A 26,737-nucleotide genomic window follows, 5' to 3' on the forward strand; every position below is an offset into this window, starting at 1 on the left:
TCATGTAATGATCTGATTGTGTGAATATGATTTATAATGTATTGCTTCATTAATAGTGTATAATATTAGATTCATTGTAATATATACGGCTGAATATTATAGGTCATTAGAATTAATAAACATAGATTAATAGAATTAATAAGCAATGATCTGGAGATAAATTCATACAACGCACTCATATACATACTTGATATCTTTTTGTATTGCACATAATGCCACTTGATTTCTCTTTTCCCGTCTCGTCTGTAGAAGTAAAAAATGCTTCAAGAGAGAAAATGTTTCGCGCACTCAGAGGTTCATTAAACATCTTTTAGTCGACCTCACTTTGCTCAACTTTTTCCACGATCTTGTTCGACAAAACTTAAATGTAATTTTATAGACATCCAGGCGCAGTTCGAGTTTCACGGATTCGTGCATTTTTAAGTACCAACATTAATTATAATTATAATTCGGGTATATACTCCATCTTCTACAAAGACAGAACTTATGTGGTAAATGGTCGAATATTATCATCGCAAGGAATGAATTACTCATTTCCGCAAATAAACGCATATCTCATTGAAACATCTCTACTAGGACATCCCTTCATCACTTTCAGGAAATTCTATGCCATGGTTTCTGCCACGATGAAAATGTCACATGACCTAATTCGTGAGACTTCCGACGGTATTTTGTAAAGGTTTGGAAACTGCGTTAACAAAAGTAAACTTTAGCCAGGTTATCTAATTTGCTTTTATCAAATTTTTCGCATTTTTTATTTAACTTTCAAATTCTCAGTTACTCGCGAATTGTGAGTTTATTTTGATCGCATTTGATAGCACTTTAACATTTCGAAATCGTTGATTTCGAGTTTCTTGATATGATAGTCATGGGACAATATATTTTGAAGAACATTTTTTAATGCAAATCTCTCTCATTCATTAATAAAACTACAATAAAATATAAAATAAGTTTGATTAACTTTACTGAAGTGCAAAAATCTTTAAAACATTGTATTGTACTACAACTACCATATTTTCAGAGTAAATTAAAAAAAAATTCTCTCCGTGTAGATATAAGAATTTTTTTTAAATATGAAAATTAGGAATATTTTCTGCGAATTATTGATCTTAAATTCATGTTATGTTTTTTTTTAAATAAACTGTTATAAGAAAAACAAATAGATTGTAAAAGAGTAATTATTCATGCAACATAATTATTATAAATGACTGTATAATGCGCAATCATCACTCCCTAAGCTTGTCATATGCAGATATATACCGGCTAATTTTCAACTAATAAATTATCGCGAAATCAGTATGCTGTACTTGACGCATATTAAACACAATTACTGATATATGTATACGAAGTTATATTAATTTCAAGGTATATAGCAGAAATAGATATGCACGATAACATGTTAAAGAAAAATCTGATAAAAGTACTTATTTTTAAAACTTAATGATAATAAAAGTTTGAGTAAATTAAAAGACACGTGTTTTTTTATTGTTAGATCAACATTTCACTAAAAGTTTTTCCATTTTGTCTTAAAAAATAGCATTAAGAGAAAGAGATTTTGATGTTCTAATGGCAAAAATCTAAGCTGATAATTCCTGGCTTATCATTTTTGTGATGTGCCACACCATCGACCACGTTAACAAACATCATACAGTTTATTTCTTTTTTTTAAATCAATTTGCTACGAGCAATGGAACATGTGTTGAAAAAAAACATTGCTCTCTGTGACGGCTCGGACAGATATACCCCGCACATATGTGTGTACACTTTAACGGACGGAGACATATGTTGCACTATTTCTATTTTGGAAAACAGCGATGAATACTGACAGGAAAAATGTGATTTTTTTACATCCTTCTATATATACAATACGTTCAAAACGCATTTAATCTGTATTTCACGGATTGCAATAAAGTAATAAATTCAAACTTCTGATTGTTTTATCATTTAGGGTAACTCCGGTAAATACACCGCGCTGGGATTGCAGAAGTCAGAAAAAATAGAAGGAGTGAGGGTAATTTTCCCGCAACTACTTTGTTACATGCCTTTATGTTATATTAGTATTGTGTTACGATTTCAGTTTCTTACAGTTAATATTAATGAAATTATTGTGAGTTGAATCAATTTGTCACTGTGTTGAATAGCGCCATCATAAATTATAATCTATATAAAATGATTACTGTAGGACGTGTAAAAGATTTAGTGGTTATTTCGTGATACATGAGTGTAGAGGAATAGCAAAGCATGTTGTATAACAAAATACAAGTACTTTGCTTTTGTATTCTTTCTTTAGTTTGTTGTATTATATATCCCACCTGTTTGGGATTTTTAACGAGCAGAATTTATGCCCAAAGTATACAAAGTGGGCTGATTGAATTTAGTGCACTAAATGCAATAAACGCATTACATGAAATATGTACCTCATGTCATAACACTTGTAATACATGTGTGGAAAGATTGTAATTATTATTTATTATACTTCATATACACATTTATCATTCTTATTCCTTAGTAAAACTTTATAAATGCATTTTATAAGTTATTGTGTCATTTTACGACTTATTTATATGCATCATTTGTCAATTTTTCATGATTTTACATCCCCCCTCCCCCTATGAGTAGTCGTATATCCTACCCCTATGGGATATACCTACAGCAAAAATACAAGGGTTTAAAAAAAGTTCATTTTTTAATACGAAATATAAATATTTTGAATTTCCAATATTTTTTTCATAACAGTAGACAGTACAAAGTTTTTACTGATATAGTTCGTTTACTTTAAACATAGTAAATAATATTGAATAAATTAAGTTTTTGATAGGTGCGGCGTATATACCGGAGTTACCCTAATAGCATCTATATGTATACAGGATGTCCCAGAATGACCATCAAATATTTCGTGCGTAGGTAAACCAGATTCAACTGTTGTGAGTCGAAAAATCCTCTACCATTTTGCAATTTTCGCAATAGTTGACAAAATATTAATTACTAAAAATCGCCGAATCTGTAAAGTTACTGATATAAAATTAATAAATGTAACGATAAAAATCTTATTTAGTAACTGCGAAATATATAGATGAAAGATTAGTTAGAGAGCTTTGTAAATAATTATGTCACTATAATTATGGAAATGATGTCTCGCTCCAGAAAACTTGTTAATGCTGGGTGAAGATGTTGAACTTTGATATTATAAAGACGTATTCGCGATGAATTCACACATCCCAGCATAATATCGAGTGACAAGCCACGCAGTAAGTGCAAGTAGACAGGTAGACAACATGAAAATGCATAAACTTGAAGGCGAAGTAATCAGGAACAAGCTAGTCACATTGCCAAGCATTTTGAATAAAGTAAAATTTTCTCCTGATGTTTAAAGACTGTTAATTAAAATTTGAATCCACGAACTAACGTCAATAATTTACTTCTTGAATATTATTACATAAATGATATTAATCGGAAGTCCGCCAGCAAACCAAGTTCTCTCTAATCAACGCAAACTTGTTATAATTTCAATTCAGACTCGTCACAACTAGTAGGCAACTATTGTAAAGCTATCGCAACTCACGACAGTTCCACTTGCATAGATTGACAAAGGCCCGTATTCATATTCGGTATTCATTATATGTACCCACGTAATCCTCATATAACAACATTGAGTGTATTATTTTAGACAATTAAAATGTGAAAGCCCCAAATCATAGTATAATATATAGGTTATAAATGTAGCGTAAATTAAAAAAATTTGCACGTAATAGTATATGTAATTAAATATGTACAAAGAATTGGACTTTGTATTTTTAAAAACTTTCTCGCACCATATTTTGCTTCAGTCAATCTACTGAAATTGCGAATCGTTGTTCGCGCCTTTGTAATCCGCGAACAGGAAGAGCAAATTTCACAGTTCGCACGCGATGGAATTTTAACTGGCCACTCCCAACCCTAGCTATCACGAAGCATAATCGTATTTGCTCGACTGTCTGGACGGTGATCGACAAAAGTGCTATTCGCTACCGCATCGGTATGCCCGGATCAATCTGCGTAACCTCGGGGAAAAAGTACGAAAGCGCTGTCACTCGAATGTAAACGAAACGAGTCTATTCATTCATCTATGTACACATACAATTCAGTACATGCACAAAGTAATCGAGAAAGGTTTCCGTACGGAAATCATTAATCCTTTTACTTTGTTTTATCTCCGTGAAATCTCGATAAAATTAAATCAGTTTCATGCATGGATTTTCGATTACAGATTGAACAATTTCAAACGAAATTTCTTTTTCAAGATAAGATAGAAAAATTATGTTAATGCAATATTTTTATTATATTATGCTTTGCATTAAAACGGTAACATTAATTTAATTAATCTTGTTGTTTCCTTAGATTTGTGTGCTCTAAATTCTTCAATACTGTGATACATAAAAATTATTCGCGATTACTCGTGAAAATTTTAAAAGCAAGCACATATATATCGAACCCAGACATATTATTTAACTTACGTCTATGATGGTCTCGATAAGAAATAATTATAAACAATTGTTAAATGCTACCGATTATGATTATTTAGCAGAACAGATTGGAAATTATTATCGTAAATATTATATTACACAAATATATTCTTCTATGACGTGATACTGTCTTTTTTCACAGCTTCTATCATACTTACTGCATCACAGTTGACTTAATGGAGTGCATCATCGTCTTCATTAGCGAAGATGCACCGAACAAGTGCTCGCATACATTTTCTGTATAAGAACCCGACATATATTCGCTTATATTTTTACATAACATGAAGCAATTCTCTCTACGTCATTAGTAGTAATGGCAATGCAGCAAGTATATTATTATTATTGTTATTATTATATTATTATTAATATTACTGTATTTGCGAATGTTGCTTTCAAATGATCGATATTTAAGCAATATATATCAACAAAAAGTAACGGATACGTAAATACCTACACAATTTTTACCTTTGATACAGCCACGCTTTTCACGCCATGCTTTTCACTAAATCTCGCGAATTTTTTTACGAATCCATTCATGTATTCAAAAGATTTTTTCTGAAGCAAATATCACAAAAATATTTATATATTGTACATTTATCAATCATACTATCAAAATCATACACTGAAAAAAAGATATAGTCAATTTTAATAAATATTTAGTTTAACACTGCCAACTAAACATTTACCTACAGTAAATAAATATTTGTTCAGTAAAAAAAAAAGATTGTTAAATCAAATTAACATTTCTTGTATCAAATAAATATATCTTTATATTTAATAAATATTTAGTTGGCAGTATTTAACTAAATATTTATTAAAATTGACTATATTTTTTTTTCAGTGTATAACCTTTCATTTCATTACAATATAATTTAAAGGACGAAAGAGATGTTCACTAAGATATTTTTTATTTCGTTTCATGCGTATATTCTTATTATAAATTTTCTTCTGCAAATTAACTCTACGAGCGAGGACATGACTTTTTACATAAAAGCACATGCTGCGTTTGCTTGCATTCTCATTTTATATATGTCCTTTGAGCAAGAGTTAACATCTTTTTCTGACATTTTTCAAAAGTGACGCAAATTTTTTGAGTCCATGATCCTACACACTCATGCAAAGTGATTTAGTAAAAAATTCAACAATGAAAATGGGAGCGGCACGTTATCAAGTTGCTATGGCTGTTGGACACAGGAATATTTCAACGAATGTGAGAGATACAATGTTATGAACCATCGATTTCTGTGCAAAGTGATATATTGCTTCTCTACGAATTATGCAAACATTTTCTATCTGGCGTATAGTAATGAATATATAAAAACGCACACACAGCATAAAAAGCTTTATCTATCAATCTCCTTAATTAGAATTTTTCTTTTTTATTTACGCGAAAAAGATCTCGTTCATAAATGTATATTTTTTAAATAATTAACATAAATGGATAAAAATTTTATACTTTGCAATGGACGGAATAGAAAGGCATGCTTTAATAGATTCGTTATTATATTCGTGAAACACTTTGTATCACGATTTGAATATTCACAATCGTCGTTCCTTTTGATAAATTGCTTACATTATTTTTTTTTTATTTTTATCGAACAAATTATTAACGTTCAATTTATCCTTTTTAATATTCTTTGTATTATATGTATAGTTATTCTATAGAAATTATTCCATAACGCACAACATACACATGCACACGCGCGCACCGTGTGAATTCATTTTTTGAATATAAATGACGCTTGCACAAAATGCAGTATAATAAATGGACGTACAAATAATTTCGATTTCCATTTTAATTTCAAGGATGATTTACATGAAGCAATTTCGGTTTAGAATTCCTATTTCACGTTGAATTTGTATTCTATTTTTCATATTTTTGGACTCCAATATTATTATAATTACATAGATATTGTAGTCAGTAAAATTAACAGTCAGTAAAATGTAACGCGGTAACAAAACTTTAATTGAAACAATGGAGAGGTATAAAATTTATTCACAATTCCTTCTGGTAAGTGTAACTTGATGCTTTTGTTACTTCCGCTAGGAAATGGTGGGAAATGGACTACATTGTAGCTGATCCGGTTGAGAAGTACACGCACAAGATATGTGGTTTCTCTAGCACTGTGATTTTCACTTCGAGCAAATATACTTCTCAGTAATATATAATCCTGATTATTTTTCAATTATAAATAGCTCGTAGATAATGGAAAAAATTTTACAATAATATTAATAACACAATAATTACGGTTTTGCATTTACTTTCATATATCATTTGAAATAGATTTTCTTGTTCCTTTATTATTTGTAGTCATGAATTGCAATGGATAGAGATTGCTTCTACATACGTAGATAATTTACAGTTAGATTTATTTTCACCACACAGACTTTATTAGAACGCTGTTACTAAATCATACATAACTGGTCATTATTAAAGGGTCGTAAGATTATTTCGTTTTGAGAGATCGCCTTCGCGTGCCGTGTTGTACTATGTAGAAGAGATACTATGCGAAAATCTCTAATTGCACGGTCAAGCACGAGAGTGAGCATACCGTTGTTGTACCAAATAATTGCTGTCCTCTCGACCACGCCGTTTACAGACTTGATTTGCTCATAATTAAAATGACTCTCGAAAATATTTCACACAGAATACCAACGAACGTCGCCAGAGTAGAAAGTTATGCGTTGAAAAGATTTAAGTAAATTTTTACGAGTAATTTTTAACGAGCACAGAATTTTAATTGTTAAGGCGACATGAGATTACATTTCACCGATACTATTTAACAAAATTATAAACGAAAACTTATGCTTATTTATTTTCATTCTGCAAAACCTTTGAACGTGAACGGCTCGCGAAAAATCTGTCAACAATGCAGCGAGATCCAGTTTAATTAAGGATCACAACTCGACGTAATTTTTACCTAGTCGGGAATTGCGCGCCGCTGTAATTGCGGGAATAATTATTCTTCTACATTTTCATGTCGCACTGCGTGAAAAATTTATATGACGAAATTCTTGGAAATAGATCCAATATATATGTATGTATTAGTAAAAAAATGTATAATATTGAATATAGAAATGATTCTCATAATACTCTTTGAAACAGTAAATAACAAGTTGGAACAAAATCAATGTTAAATAAATTAAATAACAAATAAAATATCTGCTTGCACGAGTATCAAATTTCGATGAAACATTTAATTCCAATGACCTCTGTTTTATTAAAAGAGGTGCTTCACTACAGTATTACATACAATGCACATACGTTGCACTATTTCATAAACAGTGCATGTTTAGTAGACAATATATTTTCGCACGGATCAAACAAATGGTCCGGAACATTCCGCACAACTGCATATTTTTCACTGTCTCATCGCTCTTTCAAACGAGTGCATCCTGTTCCTCTTTGCGAGTGATATTTTTATCAAAGAATATTTTGCATTCTTTCTTTGAACTTACCGAGATATCACACATTTTTCTCGAAATTCCTTTCGCCGGTAGTGTATATAACATTCGCGTGTAAAAGATAACACCTTTAGAATGAGAATAACGAAACGCGATGTTATCTTTTGATGAAATGTGATTTGTTGGATATTTATATTTAAAAGCATTCTCCAAATATATTGCAGGTACAATGTTGCAAGAACCAAAAACAGATAGGAGTCATTCATTCTAACGTGATCGCAATGTATAGATATTCTGGTGCGCTTGCCTCTTCGGTCTTAGTTTATTCAAAGACGATGATGCAGCCGCGTCAAAGTGCATTTGTGTGTATCGAGCTTGTATCTTCGATCGACTGTTCGAAAATCTAAAGCCTGTCGCAACAGCAGTAAGGCGTATCTGCACTTTGGGAGAAACGCAATATTTCTTGTTGTCCACTTTTTTGTAAGCATCTAAGAAATCAGTAGAATCACCAATTAGAATCACTAAAGATCCTATTTTGACTTCATTAATCAATTAAAATTTTTTTCTTATTAAATATACAATACAGAATATTATAAATACGTGAATATAATATAAATAATTATAATGATATAAATTATAATAATAAATCTTCATTCACAACCAAAAATATTAGAAAATTATCTAATTGGCATCTTCAACAGTTCTATAACGGGACCGTTCAATAGTTTTAGCGTTAACGAGGAAAACTCTGTAAACAGCTTCTCGATTCCAACGGAAATAGCAAATTTGCAAAGTCTTATTACATACTACTAAAAAAATGTCTGACGCAGACAGTTTTCGCAAACGAGTTCGGTTTTTGCCGGCTGAACATATATCACAGTTATTGAAAAGAGGGATATTCTTGCATTACATCAATCACTCACATGGAAAATTTTAAGATTTATTGCTGTTTAATCTACGTTCCGCAAAATAAGACGCAGAAACAAAATAATCTTCGTTTGTGTCTTACAGAAAGAATATCATAAAGACTTGTATGTGTTATGAAAATAAATAATCGAGCTTGTAATAAATCTCAAGATCGCTTAAATTTAATTTTTGGTATAATATCCGGATGTAAGTGACGTAAAACGTAAAAGCAATTTCTACTCTTTGCTATACTACGGCGAGAATTCGCTTTTAGTCGACACATCGTGACGCGATGCGTGGATACAGTACACGAGCATCGTAATGGAAGAGGTGTATTGTTCTCCGGACGAGGCACGCCAAGCCGCATCATTTATAGCTTCAGTGTTTCCTAATGTAGCAGCTTGTTACTTGCGATTTGGTGTAATGCTTCATCCACTACAAACTTTCTTCCTTCTGATTTCTCTAGACACGCACCCACATCAGCGTTTCTTTTTTCATGTAGCTATTCTCATATCCATCAGGAAGATTACCATTTCATAATTTGTCAGCGCAATATCACGGAAAAAATCCGGGATCTTACCCGTTGTTAATCACGAAATACGAAATAATGTTTCCACATAATTATTCAAGTGTGATAAAAAACATTGTATAACGAATTTATGGCACTGCACTATTAATGCATATTTAATAATTAATAGATCCAGTTATTTTTTCAAAAGAAAGCAACGCTTTGAAATTATGTACACAAGTTTCTATTTTTCACGAAAATACATTCTCTCTTGGCCATTTAAAGTATTGATTTTTTTCCTTAAAATATATACTGAAGCTTTCGACTTCGCAATTTTTCCTTTTTTTTTGCCAAACAATCCTTTAAGAAGTTTATAATCCTCTCAGATGTAGAATTGTGATCTCAATTCCTTTTGAATGTTAGTAGCCACCGTGTATTATAGCTATCAAGATCACGCTGAAGCGTGCAAGACTACAGCGTACATGTATAAAATAAGTTCTCACGTTCTATGAATATTACATAAAATATTCTCTAGGGTGCAAATTTTTTCTCATCCGGTTCATTAAGTATGCGCTTATGTTAATTCAGTCGGAATTCAAGTCAAATCGAGTAACCTCAGTTAATTATGAGTTCTTTACGGAGTTAAAACAGATTTCGCTCCGTTAGTCTACGCTGTCTTTAGCCGTCGACAGAGTTTGCAGAGTTTGTGAGAAACTCGTTAACATACGTTTTATTGACGCGAGCAATTAGCGCGCCTACCAACGTCGCGTTACTCAGGTCTGAGTAGAACGTGTCGTGGCGGTATGTAAACTGGCTATGAATTAACGATTTCCACACAGCATTAAGAGCTATGAGCGCATGTACATCCACCTAGTAAAATGTCGAAGTGCACATAACGTCTAACTCAACTCGACACACCACATTTTCACACGCCCGTTCACCATGTCGTATTCCTTCAGCAGTACACTCTAATGACCACATGTCATCGAAGTAAATAGTTAGCAGTGAAATAGGTCGATCAAAAGATCAATTGTAGTTGGATGTTTAATTCATACTAATGACTTTATCGGTGAATATATATGTGTAAAGCTTCTCGATAATCTCCGATTTGATGTTACATCAAATTAAATAGAGTTATAATTGAAGCTAAATATTCTACTCCGCTGTTGCAATATGTATAATATGTGATTATGTTAATTGCATGCAAAATAGAAATGCAAGGTATGGTATTTTTTTTTACATAGCAGCATTGTATACGCATCGATACAGCATATCAATTGCAAACAGATATCATCGTTTTCCGATACCGCAAATCTAAATAAAATCGTACGTGATGCAAAATATCCTATCACTTGCATGCGTATCAACCAGTTTTTGGGTATTACATAGTACCAGTGGAAAAATCACGCGGTGGAATTAATTTTTCTCTTTTCCGAAAATAAACTGCTCTTCCTTTTTTTTTCGCAATCCAATCTGACATCGGTGAAAAGAGCAAAAATATGCCAATTCGAGTGAATGTTTCTGTTCAATTATCTCGAACAAGTTTAGACCGCGAATGAAAAAAAAGATGAAAAGAAAACGAGTCGAAAAAAAGAAGTAAAACTTTTTTTGGTAGGTTATTTTATTGCGTGCTCGTTATAATCTCACATAGCAACTTTAATTGGCCGAGCTAGAGAACTGGGTTGAATTAGTTTAAATTCGTGGACTTTATTATCGCATTATCGCTGCGCGTGCTTCCGCGGTCGTTAATTTTTCATGTCGAAAAATAGTTTCTCAAGCTGCAATATGATAAAACAGGCAAATGCATTATTGATGATTTAGTAAACATGACAAACGTCGTTGAAACACATAATCTAATATGCATTGGCACAGATACAATGACAAATTAGTGGACCAGCTAACTCGTAGACTGAAACCAGAAATCGAAAGATTAGCAGGTTGATGTTAATGATGTGTTCGATTTAGAAATACGAACATCCAGTGTCTCGAATGTACCTTGTCCAATTATGAGTAATGAGGTCGATCCTGCTGGCACACATATCAAATATGACGGAATGTAGTAGCTCCGAAGCATGAAAGATATTTCCAATTGGAATGTAACGTGTTTTGAGAGCATGAATGACTCCTCACATAATCCTATTAATAAAATATAAATTCTAAACTTTGCGACATCGAATAATATCAATATTAAACTACATTTCTTGATTCTACAAGGCATTCTAAATCTAAATATTAAAATTGAAAGCAAACGTTAAAAGAAATAATATTGGAGTAAATCTGTGCATTATTTGGGCTAATAAAAAAAATTACTATCTATGATAATTTTTTATAGATAAATAAAATAACGAAATAGGAAACGTCTAATGAAAAAAGTTCAAACGTAACGTTGTTATAGTATTGGGTTAATAAAACATAGGTACTCTGTCGTCACGTAAAATAATGCATAATAAACGTGCAATTTGAATAATATTAAAATGCAGTGCGAACGTAATATCCATAACTTGCTCCGATTTACGCGATTAAATTCATTGTTTAATGTACTAATCTAATATATACGATTGCGATGTTATTACTATACAATAATGCAATATTATAACATCGCGTTAAATAAGATTGATAAGATTGATAACAAAACTGCAATAACATACGTTCGGGGCAGGAATTAATTGACTTTTACGATTTAACTGGCCTAACAACCTAAAAGCAAAGCCAGCTTAATTATCTAACAACTACGTAGATGCTATTCCCGAAGGACGAGAAACTCTCGTGTATACTGGTAACTCAAAAGGTAGAATCATCCGGCGAAGGGGTTGTTAAACACGATGTCTGGGACGGAAAATGTAAATGTACTCTTCTCCAATTCGCCACCGTTTTCGAATTACAGTGAAATGAAGCAGATGGTCAACTTTGTGTAATGTTTAACAGTAAAAGCATTTTCGGATTGTGTATTTCAATTTTAAAAAAATATGTATCTAAGCATGCGTGATCCTCTGCAATCACTCAAATTTGAAAGATATCGTTAAAGAATATGCCTGAGAAATACAATAATAATAAAATTATATTCATACAAATTATATTTTATAAAATTCTAAATTTTATATCTTTAAATAATAACTTCTAATATTTTGAGAATTTAATGTAATGTAACTCGAAAGTGATAAGAAACGAAAAAACAATTTATTTCTTTTATATATTTTATTTATTTGTATACAAAATATCGCGTTGTGTAATAATTTATGATAATTTCAAAATGTATTCTCAAAATTAATTATATTTAAAAATAAAGAAGTCACATATATTACAATAGTTTTTAAGTTATAAGAGTTTGAAATTGTTTAATAATATTGTCAAATATATTTTATATTTTTACGTTCCCAGAAGAGTCAAGTTTCTAATTTTAATAAATTAAAAAAGATAAGTCGCCACATTTCTTGCTAACTTTATATTTTATCTTCTTATTTTATTATACATTATACAGAAACTATTACATGGAAAGTTTCTTACTTATTAAAGTTATACAGTTTTCTTCCTCCCAAGGACGTAAAAATTTATTGCATGATGTAGATATTAGACATAATTACATTTTATAAAGTATTAAATATTTAGATATTTAATATTAACGGTCGGACACTGGTTGGCATACGGCCTTGACGTTTATTTTTGCGTGCTATATAAAGCGCACTGTTACGTACGCAATATCGCTATCGTTCGAGCATCGAAAGTGAGCAAGTATGGTGCGAGTTGCTCTGCTATTTATCGTCACGTTATTCTTCGAAACACGATTATTCTTTACAAGTAATTAATTCGACGATTTGTATAGCAAGGCCACAACTTCTTGTCGAAGGATATATTACGCGATTTGTTTAAAATAAAAATCACAATAATACGATATCAAAATTAAAACATTATTTTATTTAAAGAACAAAATAGAAGTAAATAGTTGATTTCGTGTTCCTATGGGATTATAAGGACTTCCATTTTATTTTTAAATACATTTTACTCTATACAAAATAAATTTAATAAATTTGATAATAAGATTGGAAATAAGGTTAATAAGTTAATAAATTAATTTTGTATATTAATGAATTCATTTTGTAAATTAATAATTAAATTTATAACATCAAACATACAAAGTTCTTATTATTTAACGAACAGAATATTCGATATTTATCTATTAAACAAAAATAGATTAATATTTCCGGAAAACACTATCGACTGTTATGCTATAGCCTTGGCACTTATTTTAGGTTATTTTAAATCATACCGCACGTTTTATGCTCGTAAGACCACCTTGATGTCATTCAAACTTCGATATTCAAACAGATAAATAGAATTGCGTATTGCTCCATATCGTCGCGTTGTTGCATCAAAGTCATGGCAATTTAATCCTACTGGTTTGTTCTTTACTACACGATCATACTGTTTGGGTCAATATAATAAATAATAATTATCTTTAATGATTTTTTTTCAAGTATTTTACATTACACTTTGAATTTCTTTTTACTTTATCTAATAATAATTTACCGATTACTGTTTCCAAATTAGAAAATATCATACAAATAGTTTAATGGAACAATTTAAATAACAAAGAGCCTCCATGTATCTTTCATTATAATATTTATTTCAGGGTAATTACCCATTGCAGTTATTATTATAAGAATGCCATGCGAGTGTCGCGCGATCTTGTATCCTGATATAATTAGTTCGTAATTAAATATGACTTTACCATGAACGCGCACGATCGTAATTAACCGTGTTTTCACGAGTATTGTGTCGTACAACAAAGAAATATGAAAAAGGTCTATGCATTGAGGCAGAAACCATAAAATAAGTAATTTATTATTCACATATATATATATATATTATTTGTTACTTATAGATTTTATCATCCTTTGTTAATATGAACAATTTTATATAAGAATTAAAGAAATAATACTTTTATTAATAATATTATGTATGCGTGTATCAAAATTTAAATGAATTTACATGATTACGTACTTTCATTTTTAAAAAAACACTCTTGGAAGCTTTAAAACTTTACTAAGTAGTTACTTAAAAAACGAATAAACAATTCGATGTAGATAATTATTTTTTCAAATATTAATTATTTTAGACGCTGCTATATAATTTGGATTTTATAATTGTATGTTGCAGATTAATGCAGTAATAGAGCAATTACTCTCCCGCTGCGCATCGTATAAATATCAGATTTTATTTATTTTGAAATCAAAGTAATAGACCTCTGACAAAATGTTATAAATCTCATAAATTTGATAGACCTTTAACAGAATATTAGAGATAAATATAATATCTCGTAAATTTATTATCTGAAAATGGATCGGTGCGATAGATTAATGTCAATATTTAATTTTCGTATATATATAAAATCATGTCAATTTATTATGCACGTACGAACGTGTACAATATAATGAGATTATACAGAGATCGTTATATCGATTCATCATTTATTGGCGTCGTTAAATATTTTATTTTTAATATTTTGTGTTGCAATAAAATAGTTGTGAGAAATTCTGTCTAGTTCAACCAATTAAAAATATGCTAATTGCGTATATTTATTTCAGTTTTATTATATCTTCTTAATAATTTTTTGTAGCGCTATCTATATTTATATATTGAAAACTTGATTTTACATTATTTGAAATAAAATGCCAGGAAATCAATAAACATTTTGCAACATCATCATATCGTTAGGATTCTTGGCTATCAAAAAATATGTGGTTTACTTATATCTCACGGTACAACTATACTCAGGCTGGGCATGTATTTGAAATACTTTTATTTGAAAAACAGTATTAGTAAAACAATTATATTTTGTATTTTGTGTTTGTTCAGAGTACATGAAAATATTTTGTATTTTATGGGAGTATATAAAAGTATTTTGTATTTTATATTTCAGTATTAATAACAAAAATTATGAAAGTATTATTTTGTATTTCAAATATTAACATTGATAATCAATCTTATTATTTGAATTATAAGATACAAAAAGCTTTCAATCTTTCGATTTTAAATACAAAATACGTAGTATTTTTATGTAATCCACTAAAATAAAAAATACAAAATACGCTTGTATTGCAAATAGTGTGTTTTAAATAAAAATATTTCAAATACATGTTCAGCCCTGACTATACTCGTTCCTATGAATACGAGTGTCATCCGCAGTTGTTGCCGCAACTTGGCGCGAATAATATGCATCTCCAATCGCGCCGACACCTACTACGCGAAATGTAAATAGCGTTCCGTGTACTAACCGAGTTTCTCGACAGCTTACGACAGTTTTTAAAGTTCCTTTACGTTAAGCTGCATAAAACTGAATGAATGAAAATGATCAAGCTCGGAAAATTGCATTTATCGTCCGACTGTAACATGCTCGACGCTTTTTAATAAAATTATAACTATGCGTATTTTATTTCCGAGCCCAGCGTATCTACGTGGTCGTAAACCAAATTTTTTTGCTGCCAGTAGTTTTAATCCAATTTTAATTTCATATCGAATGTAGTAGAAAGTGACACCGTGGACACAGAAATGTAATAACTTTAAAATCAGGAGCGAACGAAGTTAAAATTGGGTTTAGGAATAACCGTATTAATCTCCTATAAATCGTGGTTTTCTTTTCTCAATGCAGCATGCGATAATTCAAATTGTCGATTTATATTGTTTAAATTGAGAAACACGTATAAAGAAGCGCGATTTTTATTACTGAACGCTTAATATAACACAAAATGTAATTTTAGATTTCTATAAAACTTAGATACCTGAAATGGATATTTTTAAATACTATCGTGTAATTATTAACCAATCCTTCACCAATAAATCAGAGATCGAAGAAATGGGTCAATTAATGAGGTTAATATTTCAAGACGATTCGAATCTGGAAGAATCTTGTTTAGCGTACTGATTTATTGCGGTACTAGCCAAGAATTCTAAAAGAAATTTAGTACTCTAAATATCACCCTGTCAGCGGTAAATCTTTCTTTACCGAATGGACGAAATTGCAGATTCTTTTAGATCAATGTTACTCAGTGCAACCATTGTTACAAAGTGTAAGGGTCGTAATGATTATTAAATTCTTTTTGAATGCAAGCGAAAAATCTATCGTTCACTTTGTGTAATAAAACTAACACCAAATTTTTTAGTTTATGTAAAAACTTTAGCATCTCACAAAAATTATTTGTCGCATGATAAAGTACCTACAAATTGTAGATTTGTTAACAGAAAGAGAGAAACAAACAGATTTCTCTATTTGTGGTCAATCTCTCTGTGCTATCGGAAACGGCTAGTCAATTGTGCGAGGTCAGTGTCTCGAGAGGAGGGAATTGTAACGGTGACATATCGTCTCACTGCAGTACATCCGCAGTGAACCGATGTACATCACAGTTGGGGGTTCCAATTTTGGAACTTTCCTCGCATTATGTCGCATGCATGCGAATATATACGGATCAGTGATTTGCTTTCTGACATCTTCACGTAAAATGGCATTATATGGAATTTCTTAGTCACTTAACCGCGATTGAAAGAGTAGTTTAAAATACAAATAACTTTCCGTGCTTTTCTCCTAGTATATACATATACAATATAGATTTATTAAATTCATATTTGCATTTTTATCTATTTTTTATTTGTATTTTTAAAGAGTATTATTGATATATGTAAATTTATTGATATTTTACTTTACCGTTTATTTATTAAATGCATTACAAGTATTAATTTATAATGTAATAGTATACATAACACGACTGAATACATAAAAAGACTGAATAACAATATCTAATTTACACGTAACAAAATTTAACTGTAAATCATAAATATTTAAGCTTTGTTATGGTACAATAAAGTCTACACACTAAGTATATATATGTATTTTGTAATGCTATCTATTTAACGCAATCCAATTTTTTCTTTGATTTTACATTAGCTTAAATTACGAATGAATTGCAACAAACGTTTAGTAATAAAGATAATTATTTTATTTTATTTAAAATACAAAACGGTTTATTCGCGCATTATGTCCACTATAACACTTTTGCTGTTACAACAACAGCAATAAGCTGTGTAATTACGTAAGCTACATAAATATTAATTAACAGGCTCGGTTTTATTTCAAATAAATTTATTTAAAATATATATTTTAAATAAAGAAAAAATTAAAACGTTATTTAATATTTACTATTTTAAATAACTTCTTCTGATCCCTCTATTTCTTATTTAATCATTTAAATAAGTTTTTAGAACTTATTTTATATTTTTTATTTTAAATAAATTGTATCAGTTTTTTATTGATTTTTTGTATTTTAAATAATTTCTGGACCTTTTTTTATCAGTTATGTTACCGATCCGTCAGTAAAAGTGACGGTGAATAGTTAAATTATAGTATATTTATGATGAAGTATAGCATGTGTGGGACACAAGATATACCTACATATGATCCATTTCAATTTTCCACCTGTGATGCGCGAAGGGTTAATACTATTAAATATTAATTATGGGTTATAGTTATAAAAAGAAACATTATACTTATAAGTCAAGGCTTATTAGTCTTGACTTATAAGTTAAAAATTAAAATTTTGTGTTTACTATTTGAAACGTTTATTTAAACTACATATTTCTTATTTTATATTTTAAATAACAGTTATTGTATATTTTAAATAAATAAATGTATTTTGGGTCCTATTTCTTATTTTATATTTTGAATAAGTTTTTGAAACTTATTTTATATTTTTTATTTTAAATAAGTCGTATCAGTTATTTTATCGAGCCCTATTAATTAATGTTAATTGTTAATAGAAAAGTAAAAAATAATACGGTTTATATACAACATACTGTTAATAATTATTTATAAATTCATGAATTTATAAATAGAAGATACATTTTATTACCGTTTAAAAAATTTAATCTGTTAAATTTAATTTATTCTTCAAATATATAACATCGCGCTAAAATACTGCAACTGTTGAGCTGAAATTTTTTACTAAAATACGATTGATCAAATAGCTTTCTAAAATAATATTGGCACAACATATACTCTCCTATTCGAAAGAGATTAATATTCGCTTTCTTAGAATATGTCTAAAATTATCTTCATTCAAATTCTCTCATTTCAAGATTCCAAGATTATTCAATCAAAGTTAGAATAATCTGAAAAGCAAATAATATTAACTATTTTATACGTCTCACATATATCAGTGCAGATTTATGTTACACATTTTGAAACATGCTCTTAATTATTGTCAGTTATTAATTTTAATCATTCCTGTTTTATTATCGTTAATTATGTAAAAAAGGTATTTTTAAAAGACAATGTTTGTTAAATATTTTCTGCACTTTGTAGAGTTAATATTATACGTTTGCGTTTGTTCATCATTATTCATAATCTGCACGCAATTCACTTTCAAACAAATCACGGCAATATCTCGCGCGATTAGCCGACGGTTTTCACTAATTCAATTAGGTTCTTATGAGATTCAAGCCGGAGCCATTTGTTATTGCAGAGCAGAAAAGGCGGATCTCTCGGGATAGATTTCCTGAGTGCAGCCCGTTTGGCGCTACTCTGTCTGGCAAAGTTTCAACCCCTTAAACGGGTTGAGAAAAAACTTTTCTGCCATATTACATTAAAGAAGTGACTTCGTGATGAATTCATTTTGTCCGGAAATTTATGATTATATTTATGAATATCAAAACGATAGGAGAAGTTTGTTCGAAATTTTCTAAGTTTAGCCCGGAATGTTTCTCGTGCCATAGAAGATTCAATTCAAATCATGTACTATTATCGTAACATAATCGTCAAATTAAAAGAAATTTATTCAATATTCAGTACTCACAATATGAAAATTTTACGTTTAGTGAAATTGATGCCAAAATGGAATTACCATGTATGAAACAATGTAATAATTAAATGTTCAGAAACATCTATATAAAATACACTTTTTCTTTCTCTCTTTTTGTTCTCTTACTCTTAACGTTACTATTCTCTAAATGTATTCTATATATATGTATAAGTACATACATGTACTTATATGTATACATATATTTATTATATGCTATCAAATATTAATTATATGAGTATTAAATCGCCTTAAGCATTGTCCTAATTGTGCATACAGGCTAACAATGTATCACATTGATTTAAACAATGGGGCTAACATGCTTTCGAGTTACGCGCTTTCAGAGTGTTTTGCACAATCGTTGTTTAAATCAATTAGCTTAGGTAATGTTGATGCAATTAGTTACAAACAAATCTGTTATAAAGTATCTCGGTAATTTTAACCTTTACGTTGATAATACTAAACGATCGCGATACGAACAATGTTGGCGCGAATTCCTATCGTGCTCAACGCTTTAACGATACCCGCCCGATACTCCTCGCTTATTTATTTAAGCGCATCGCGCAAACGGGCCGCGATAACTTCGAGGGCGTTTTCATATTTACCCGCATAAATCCTCACTTCCCCTTCCATGGTTCGTAACATTTTTGATGCCGTGGGCTTGCACCAGACGCGCTTTATGTACGAGCTCGACGTGACTGTTGCCGCAAGGATTCTCTTCAAAATACAGGATTTTCCGTCAGTGCCAGATGTCCTTTCAACTGTGGCTAGTAAGATCAAACTAAAAATGTTATACATATTTCGATGTCTAGACATTATTTCGGAGTGAACTTTTACTTTACGTTAAAAATTGAGCATTTTGGAAAATTAGTTGACTATTGGATCCTTTTTTATAAAATGTTGTACACATAGGTATTTATGTGAACTTTACATACAATTGCGCTCTTTATCACATAGCTTTTCTGTACGCTGGATCAGCTGCACCAAGTTGGACCTTCATTAAAGTTTTAGTATTAAAAGCGATGTTGCACAAGCGACAAAATTCCAGAGCAAAGGGAAAGAATTGGTAGAAACTAAGGATGGTTCTACGGAGGGGAGTAAAAGCACGCCTTGTGTGTTTCGTGGTTGTCGTACTGCTGTGATTTGTTGCAGTCCTCTGGAGGACGATTGTACTCCATCTTGATGAATAATTCATCAGTCAAGCACACACCGAAACCGTGCAAGTTCCGCGATTGGACTACCCATAGTAACGTGTCCCAAAATGTTTCAATAAATCCTCTACTACTGTCGTTGCCGGCATTACTAGCGTTGCTACCATTGTTCTCGCTCTAAAACCGTCGACTCGCATCTTTAAATTTCAAATAACATTTTATCTTTATTAATTATGGCTTTATAACACACACACACACACACACGCACGCACACATATAAAAGGAGAAGAACAATTTTTTTCTGAGACAATTAAAAAATTTAGCAAATACAAATCTGAAAATAATTTTGTTGAATTATCAAAATAATTATATGGAACACTCTAGCATAATAATGCTGCAAAAAGTTTTGACAGTCTAACTAGCTTGAGTAACCTACATAATTATTTTGACGATCTGACCAAATTATTTTCAGACCTGTATCCAGTTAAATTTTTAGATACTTTAGCAAACCGTTCTTTCTCTGTGGGTATATTACATACATTATGGTTGTTGTCGCACGCAGAGTTGATAAATTCAATAAATGTTCCAAACATTTTCAATGATGATCGAATAAAGTATAAATACTGAAATTCTTTTAGCTGTAAGGTCCTCGTCTTTCCACGTCGTAGGATAAATCGTGGAAGATCAATAGTTCATCATTAAACGTATAATATTCACCTTTTCTTTTTCTAAATCAAATTATCTTTTATGCAGTTACACTCGAGCAAAAGCTCGGACGAGTTCTCGCGTAGTTGTCGTCAGGAAACGTTGACACCCTATAAATCAATCTCTCGTTTCTTTTGCGTCTGTCTTATGCCTCGCGGAAACTCGTTCCCCCGCTGTTTGCGGAACTTCGTACGGGAAAACACTCCGGGAGATCCTGCGCTTTCGCTGAGGGATACCCTTGCGGTCTCTGCTTCTACCAACTTCTCTCCGCACTATCTTCACCACTTTCAAGAAGATTTGTATCCGTGGGTGTGCTAGAGACTTCTATTCTCTGAATTCCGTGATATGTTTTACTTTACTTGTATTATCCCTGATAAACCGTATATATCGTGTAGACTAACTAGCTAACGAATCGATTCCAGGAGATAAGTACATACAAAGAGCAGGGATCTTGCACAATTAATCCAAGGCACACCGTTCTATACGGTAGCATCGAAAGGCACCGAAGTCGAATGCTTGTTGGAATACCAACAAGAAATTGAGTGAATACGTGAAATAACTTGGTGATCGCTTTCCACCCGCATAGATTGTTACTAATTACGTCACGTTGATAAGTTTAGAAAGAAGTTTAAATCAATGAATTTCGCGATGTAGTTAAATCATTTTTTTCATAGGGAAACTGCAACATATTTATTATCTCCTCTTACTGAATTACTGCAGGCAGTCACGTAATAATTTATACGTACTGACATTATAATATAATAATTGTAATGTTTATTTCATTATTTCATTTTATTTAATTTTTTCATTTATTTGAGATATTTCATACCAGAATTTGTGTTATGTAAAAAATTCATCATACGTATAAAATTTAATCAATCGATTTAATTCACTCCAATGAAAGTACATCCTTTCTATAATGCAAAATTTAATTAAATGGTGATTACATTCAGAAAGAAGTTTTGTACATATACTTTATCATTATTCTTGAGATGAATTGAAAAATAAACTTAATAAAATGAAAATTAATTAAAGTAAATAGCAGAAAATGATTCTTAAGTTTTTTGCTTTCGAAAAAATTTAATTTAACGTCTTTTTTATTGATATAAACGAATTTTCGTCAATGTACCAAAATAAATATCTCTTTGAGAATTATTATCACGTAAATACATAATTAAAGTTATTCGGAAATAGCAGTGAATGTAATTTTGCGTGTAAAAATATAGTTTGAAAATTTTTTGATATTTTTTTATATCATAGTGTTTTGAATGAAGATACATTTCAGTGATTACATTAATTTGTAAAATTAATTTATTTGAATGGCAAATTACGCTTTGTCGGACATATAATTCATAAACTCAGCATATATCCATAAAATTTTGGGAGATCATCTCTCTTGGCGACGTACGAATATATTCTACTAGCAAAGGCCGTAGGGCAGTAACACGCTAACCACGTGAGGGAAAGCCGTGCGAAACTCTTACTTTACTTTAATTTACGAGTTTCAGAATAGTAGAAACGAACACGAAAGTTCCTGAGAAGAATACTACATCTCATTAACCCTAAATTACCAAGTCAATGCGAAAAATACGAACTTGATGTTCTATATGTGGAGCTTCTAAATTTTTTCTAAATATTTTCAAGAAACAAGTAAAATTTCCGCAAACTAATAAATTTAATTAATTTAATGATATATACGAGGTATCGAATCGGATAATTTTGATTTATATAATTTATATACAATAATTTATGACACCCTACAATTGTTAATCAGTTAAATTTGTTCCGCGTTCTGGCTTATGCTCGGAATACACTTCAATGAAAATTAATTATTTCATTTATTAATGAAGAAAATAAGACTTTTCAAGGTAAATGTATACTTTTGAAAAATTACCGATAGAAGAAGGTCACCGATACCGACATACCATTTTGTTTTTAGACAATATTTCTTAAACAAAAGGTAAAAATACAACTTCAAAAACATAAATACAAAGTAAAAAGTAACTTCTATCAGATAGTATAAACAATTTTTATGATACTGTTTATAATTTTGCAATAATTAAGTTTTTCGTAAGTTATGCAAAAATGAGCGTCTGACAAAATGGGCTCCAAAACTGATATAGTAGGCAATATAATACCAACATTCCTATTCTATAAATAAAGATATATCCTATTCCGTAAAGAAAACAATTTATGAAACTATAAACATTTAAAATGACATAATATTATCAATAATACAGTCACTATTATTTTATTTACGCAATTTGCAAAAGAACACCGTAAGAATTTTCTTCTCGGATTCATAGAATTGGTTTTTAGCTGATTTGGTATAGAAATAAGCCACAAATATATGAATTATGAGTTTGTACTTCTTTAATTAGATAAACAAATCATGATTTTATTAATATTAATAAAGTGCAATAGTTAGTTTCTGAGAAATAAGGGGGTGTCGCTTTAGGAGACCTATGTCAGTATCGGCGGCTTTCCTCTACTGGTAAACAATGTATTCAATTTAGAAAATGCAACCGCATCAATATTAAATTAATGATAACTTTCAATATTCAAAATTACTCACCAAAACGCGCTTGCTTAGTTTTTTATGAATTGCGTCTTTAATCTGATGAGAGAGAGAGAGAGAGAGAGAGAGAGAGAGAGAGAGAGAGAGAGAATAGAATATTTCTGTATTTTCTCATATTTAATTCTCACGTAGACCAGAATTTCTTTTTAACAGACGCGCGCTTAATGATCCAATAAATGCTTGATTATTCAGATAGCGCAAAAAAAAGGCACTACTTTCTTGCGAGTTCCTTGAACTTCTGTCAAAGGTAAAAAACGCGTTGATTTAAGATAGTTACTGAATATTAAAGTTTCCATTTAAAATTCATCACTTCTTGATTGATCAACTTTTTTTGGTCATCGTCATCGAATAGAATTCACGTTCTTGAATTAATCTTTAATCTGTAGTACTTTCATTGTCACTTTTGTATTATTAATTATAGTTTACAAACGACTTTATATCTAAATGGACACATCGTGACTTAAGAAGTCTGACACTTCATAGACTCGCTTCGTCGCGTCAGTTTCGTTACACGGCGCGGTGTGCGATGCCATACAAAGCGATGGGAGCGGTAATTGTTCCGATACAACGAGCCTCCTTAAGCAAGAGGCGACGTGTAGCGCGCAAAGTTCCCACGTGCAGGCTTCCTGTATATTCGGGCGCAGTCAACGACACGTAAAGTCGCGCGTCTAGGGTCAGACCGGCGTTCCCTCGAGCGTGGTTCCTTCGACTTGGTTCTCATCGACCGGCATATCCTACATCGCGTTACGACTACGTGCAAAGAGACGACCTCGAACATCCGTGTTGAAACTTTAAACCGGGTTTCGATGCGACGTGCACGTAAGATTTTGGATGCGTATAATGCAAAATTATTTAAATGCAACTTGCTCAATTTCAGTCCAATAAAGGAGATATACTATTGGAAAAAAAATTTATTAAATTTTAATACATATCTATTTCTTTGATTGAATAATACTAAGTAAACATCAATTTACAGTAAATAAATATTTACTAAAAAATATAACGGTGAAATTAAATTAATAGTTTTGTGTCAAATAAATATGTATTTACATTTAATAAATATTTACTTAGAATTATTCAAACTATTATTTATTAAAATTTAGGGTAATCTAATTTCAGGATAAATCTTCTTTCAGGATAAAAGAAAAAAAATAGAAGAAATTGAAGAGAGATCTATAGACATATTTTGTTAACATTCTTTTGAAATTTTTTGAGAAAAAATCTTACAACAATTATAAATATAGAAGTAATAATAAATACTTATAAATGCACATAAATATATAGTGTAGAGTTGAAGTAATATTCAGTAATTATATTTTATTGAAGTTACATTAAAGTTAACTAAAAATAATCTGGAGTAAAAAAAGGGAAAAGAAGAGATAAAAAAAGCAAAATTAGTTATTCTGTTCTGAAAATTGAAAAACTTTTACTTGAGAAGAATAAGAAAAAAGAAAGTGAAACAGGATTGAATAAGTACAAAGCAATTAGTAATTCAAAAGGGCAATCTACAAAAATAAGGAAAAGAAACAGAATAATTACAATAAAATTGTTTTTATTACTGATCTCTCTCTCTCTCTCTCTCTCTCTCTCTCGCGTATGTAGGTGCAACGTTTTAAATTAAAAAAATATTAGTTTGTAATGCCTTTTAAAAATATGAAGAGTCAGAGACTTTAATAAATTTTGCTGAATCATAATGTAAGGATAATGCACTAGAAAACGATTAGAGAAGATTGTCCCAATTGGTCCAAACTTTCTGCGTTCCGTTCCTATCTATTTTCTCCTATGTCACTAATAGCGTCGTTTCTTCGTTTCTTGTCCTTTTCGAGAATTAGACCACGCCGCATCGCCCAGGCGTGAAAAGGGTAAGAGCTAGAGAACGGATCTAAATTACTCGTGGGACATTCGTGGGAAATTTATACAGCCTTGATTACGTAAGAAATTTATGCAAATTGGGGATAGGAGTCTGATAAAAGTCGGGTTTCCTGTTAGAGAAAATAATGTTATGAATATATATAGTAAAACTTCATATACTAATTTTCGGTAATATCGATGATAAAGCAATGACAAAATGATATTATCCTCTTACAGTTTAAGTACTCGTTATAAACGGATTTGTCATAAATGAAGAAAATTTTTGTAACTAAGGAACAGAGACAAAATATCATTTTTAAATTACAATTTAAAAATTACAATTTAAATTACATTTAAAAAACTATTTTACAATTAGTAAGACCTTGTTATTCCAGCAAAATGTAAAACCACTGAAACAATTACCATTGAAGAAACATAAATCCGAGGACAGATTTACTATAGAAACTTGAATCGCAAAGCACGCTGAGTGTCTTATTAAAATCACGGAAGACTTTGATTAACACTACTACCGATTCCCCGTCGCATAGTAATCACAGTTGTGTACTTCGAGGTAACGAAACAATACAGGAGTAGTTTCTATTCGAGACGAATTTGCGTCGGAACAAAGACGATTTTTGTTGTAACGCGCGCGAGCGCATGCAAATGTACACGTTGCGTCATCGTAACACCACATAAAGTTTTCTAATATGAGAGAAATTGAAGTCGTCTTGTACTATAATAGCTTTGTCATAATTCCTGCTTCTTTACATTTCGCAATATCATCACGACAATATACGACATTTAAGAACTGGAAGAAGATAAAGAGGATAATTAATTTTAAAAACAATGCACATACATAAGTTGACATAATTAAAAAATCTTATATTTTAAATTGATATTGATATTGATAAATCCATTTTATCTGTACGATAAAAATGAACTCTTTTTGCCAAGGTAGTGATCATAGTTACAACATTTATTCATTACATTCAAGATTGATAAGATAGAAAATAGTTTCTCACTGATCATCGCGTCAAAGCGAATGATTCGAATTGAAAGACGTACTTAATGCTGATCTCGAGATGATTTCCGCACAAGAAACAATGGGCCCTGATTCTCTCACGATACCAGTACAGCAGGATGTAGCTTTGAATTTAATTTAAATCGAGAACGTGCGAAGTGCAATCTGTTATTGTTGCGTGTACCCTTCACCGTCCACCCCTTTCCACAATCATGAGCGAAGTAACGGTCCATTTACCACTGTAACAATGCTGATATATATATATATA

General features: G+C 30.8%; 1 protein-coding gene across 6 annotated transcripts in view; it reads left to right on the forward strand.

The window, feature by feature from the left end:
- The window catches only part of nrm (neuromusculin), a 178,989-nt gene that overhangs the window by 23,887 nt on the left and 128,365 nt on the right, over positions 1-26,737 (forward strand). The window lies entirely within an intron of this gene.

Source organism: Trachymyrmex cornetzi, unplaced genomic scaffold, assembly GCF_001594075.2.
Source record: "Trachymyrmex cornetzi isolate Tcor2-1 unplaced genomic scaffold, Tcor1.1 scaffold104, whole genome shotgun sequence".
NCBI classification, from domain to species: domain Eukaryota; kingdom Metazoa; phylum Arthropoda; class Insecta; order Hymenoptera; family Formicidae; genus Trachymyrmex; species Trachymyrmex cornetzi.